Here is a 3983-nt window from a genome sequence, read left to right on the forward strand (position 1 = left end):
GCTGAGTAGTGTGTCCTAGTCACGGAGACCTTGAAATTCATTTGGCAGCCCCTGGGAAGGCAGCGTGAGGGACTCGCGCTGCCAACAGGACGCATCCTCCTGGGCTGGGATGGGCTGGGCTTGGCTGGCTGGCATTCCCTGAGCACTGCCTGGGCCCTGCTCAGGGCTGTCACGTTTCCCCAGTGCCAGGGAGCGCTGACACAGCGTGCCTAACCTGGCCAAGACAGATAGGGTCTCCCGGCCAACTGGGGATGGTGGAAATGATTTCCTGCAGATGCCATCATGTGCAAATTTAGCAACAGTGAGAAATCCAAGCACATTCTCCAGGCACAGTGTGCTGGGCAGCATGTGTGACCAGTCCTTGGTGAAAGGGCTGGGAACTCTCTCCTGGTGGTACTTCAGACCAAGACAGAGACCACAAGGTACCAGAGGGATCACTTGTGCCTGTAAAAACCTTGAAAGTCCTGTTGCAAGGGCCATGGGGAATTGGGACCTCACAGTATTCTGCACAGGACCCAAGGTTTGGATTAAAGGGCATTTAAACCTGTTACCATCCTTTCTTCTCTGTTAGACAATGGCATTTGTGTTTCATATATAAAAGTGAACTGTATGCATATGAGGAATCATTTGTTTCTTTGCAACACTGCTTAGAGCAAAGCATACTCTGAGGTAATAAACGTATATGTGGGGAGAAGAGATGGTATCTTTTTATTAAGAAGAAAATACAGATTTCAGGACTGTATCACCTTGTTTGATCTTTCCATCTTCCCGTACATCCCCTCTGAATATTACCTAAGGTTATAGCTGAGTCTCAGTTACCACGTATAGGGAATATAGTGATTCCACTCTCACAAAACACTGCTTTCTCTGAAAAACACCATTTCAGTTTCAACTGTGGACCCAAACAGAGCACAGTGACTCTGCTGTTGTGCAAATGGAAAAATGTCTGTTGTGCTCCTTGTCTGCCCAGCTGTGACATTTTCTGTGCTGTCTTGTCACATGCCAAATACTTTATCAGAACTGATCTACCCAGGGAAACCTGCCCTCTGCCACATCAGTCACGTTACTTACCTTTCCCTGCATCCGGAGCAATCCCCTTTTCCAGGCATCCCTAGATGGATGCTCAGGTTGACACCACGTGGTTGCTCTGCCCTGGGTAACCAGAGGAGGGCTGCAAAAACAGGGTGGTAGGTGGAAGGAATGTGCTAATCCTGGCCATGCCCTTCCATCACCTTCACGTGTTCCGTCAGCTGCACGGAGCCACCCAGTCCCGCACACCCTCCGCCCCGGTGGCATGTCCTTGTGGATCTGTGCCATGGGACCTCGTGCTCCTGCAAGGCACTGTTGCCAACCCAGGTTGCTTGGATGACCAGAGCTCCACTGGGGTGCTGGGTGTGATGGGAAATTCAACTGCATGGCTGCCACCGACAGTTTGAAAAAAATCACAGGAAGAGGTTAGGAATTACAGTCTGGAGGTGTTGTGTCTCCCAGGTCATCTGTAGGGGGAAAAAAAAAGGCAAAACAATTAAGATGGAAGGGAGAAAATGGGGGGAAATGGAGTTCTGTGATGATGGAGGTGAGCAGTTCCTGGGAGAAAAGAGGTAAGAAAGCTGGAAAAAGTCCAATTTGTGGTTTTGGAGACATGAGAAAAGTCGTTCTGGGGATGGATGTTCACTAGACCATCACAACTATGTGAAATCTGAAAAGTCATGCTCTGGAAACGGGGCTTTGGGGACAACTGGGATACAAATGGACTGTTAGGCTGCTTCTCAGGCCATGTGGAGACATGTATTTCGTTGCTTAGCATTCGTTTTTGTTTGTCAGCTCCAGAAAGCTGTTTTCCCACAGCCTTGTCTCAGGATCGTGGGGTGCAGGAGCAAACTGGGGCTGTTGACTTTCAGACTACTCAATCATCCTGCAAATTACAGCCAGCCCAGAAAAAACACAGCTCTGCATGTTTCCTTATTTAGGTAGAAGTGTTGGGAAAACAGCATGAGATTTTGTTTCTGATAAAGTAGGAGCTGTTTCGGGAATATTAATTATTTTTCTTGTATCAGTGTTTTACATTTATTCATCCACTGCAGCATTGGGAAGGAGATGGATGAAGTCTACAGAATCATTTCAGACTTTCTGTCAGGCACTCGAGCCTATGAAAAAAAATTAAAAGAAATTGTGCTGACATTTTGGAGTCAGTAGGGTTTATTTTCTGGTTATTTTAGTCTGGGGTATGGAAGCTGTGGGCTCCATTCCCTGCCCCATGTAATCTTTTTGCAACATCACTTGGAGTCAGGTTCTTAAAAAGTTTCTGAATGCCTGAAGACAGAGGTTTAGGGACATCTGAAGCTGTTCAGTCACCTGAGTAATTCTGACCATTTTGTGTACCACTTCTGTAATCCTCCATCTCCCAGAAATTCACACTGGTGAAAGGCTGCAGAAAAGATTTTGCTGCTTTATAGTTGTATTAGGAGGAGAAAGAGTCTGGGAGATGTTGGAGTCTACAAAGGCACATGTGATTTGTGATCCTCACAAAGGAAGTGAGGATGTAAGGAGTGGATCCATCAGAAGGTTTTTATCTGCTGTGTCCAACCTGAGCTGGATGCTCGGTGCTGGTCTTGGGCACAGCCTGGGTTGGAAGAAGGTCTCTTCTTCTTGACCGAAGCTGATTCAGGCCCAGAGAGAGTTCACCCAAGTCTCTAGACAGTCTGAGACAAGACAGTGATGGTATACCTGGGAATTAAACCTCGATCTTGGTGCATGGCTCAGAAAAACAAGATGAGGAGTAGGAGCTCAGTCAGGTCCCTCTAACCTGGTGAGAAACCTGCCTGTGAGCTGGTGTCCCACATCTGAGCCATAACTGAGGCTGCTTTAGACTTTGGTCTGCAGGGGAACAGAGGTCGTGGAGATAGTTTTAGGACTGGGTTACCTGTGTGTTGATGTCCTTGAGACAAAGACCTTGAATCCTTTGTGGTGAAATAGCAGGGAAATGTTACAAGGAGCTGTTTCACACATCATCCCCCAAGATGTAGCGTGGAGTTGGGCTCTCATTCTGGTGCAAGTTGGGGTGATTTTATCAGAAGGCATGGCATGAACATGACCACATAGGCTAAGTCCTGAAGGTTTCCCTCAGTCAACACTGTCTTTGAAGTCAATGAGGCTGAAGTTATTGCCTGATAGGAGGAGTAGTCCGTCTGGGATTTCTCAGCTGAATTAACTTTAATGATAAAAATGTTGATATAAATATGCAAAATATAAAAACAGTATTGTCAGCCACTTTGTTTCTGGCTTGGGAGGTTTATGTGTTTAGTCTTAGATGTTTTTTCATACTGATTTTGTGTATCAAGATTTAATGCTATCAGGAATCACTGAGTAAAAATATTTAGTAATAACAATAATAGTTGAGGGTGTGATTTGATAATCCTAACAAAATAGATAAGATGGATGTTCAAATTACTTCTTGGCTTGGGTTTAGGGGTTGTCCTGGTGCCTATCACATTCAATTAGTATTGAGACAGCTCCATTTTCAAGGAGGTCTTCATGCTGGAGCATATCAAGTAAGAGATCTAAGAAACAATAACATCAACAGTAACGATATTTCTCTCAATATACAAAATGTTTAGCTATTGAGGCCACTTTTTCTCTTGTCGTTTGTTTAGTCTGTTTAGTGAATTCTGCCAGGTTGGTTTTGATCCTGTGCGAGAGTGATTTGCTGTAAGAGCGGATGCATCAGTCAAGCCCTGTTTGAAAGTAAATAATAAATAATTGTAACAGTTAATATAAGAAACTGACATCTCCACAGTTTATTTTCCTGTTGGCTTAGTTTAGTTCAGGCCAGTTTCTTTCTGGCATCATTTGCATCCAAGCCCAGAGATCAAAACGGCGCAGCCGCCCCCCCCAACTCTCCCTCGCTGCCTTCGCGGTGGGTTCCCACGGCCGGGGCTCTCTCCTGGCCGTGGGGAGAGGGGTGCTTTGCCAGGGACGGGTTC

Source organism: Manacus vitellinus, unplaced genomic scaffold (assembly GCF_001715985.3).
Source record: "Manacus vitellinus isolate BGI_N305 unplaced genomic scaffold, ASM171598v3 scaffold_0_pilon, whole genome shotgun sequence".
In the NCBI taxonomy this organism is placed as follows: Eukaryota; Metazoa; Chordata; class Aves; order Passeriformes; family Pipridae; genus Manacus; species Manacus vitellinus.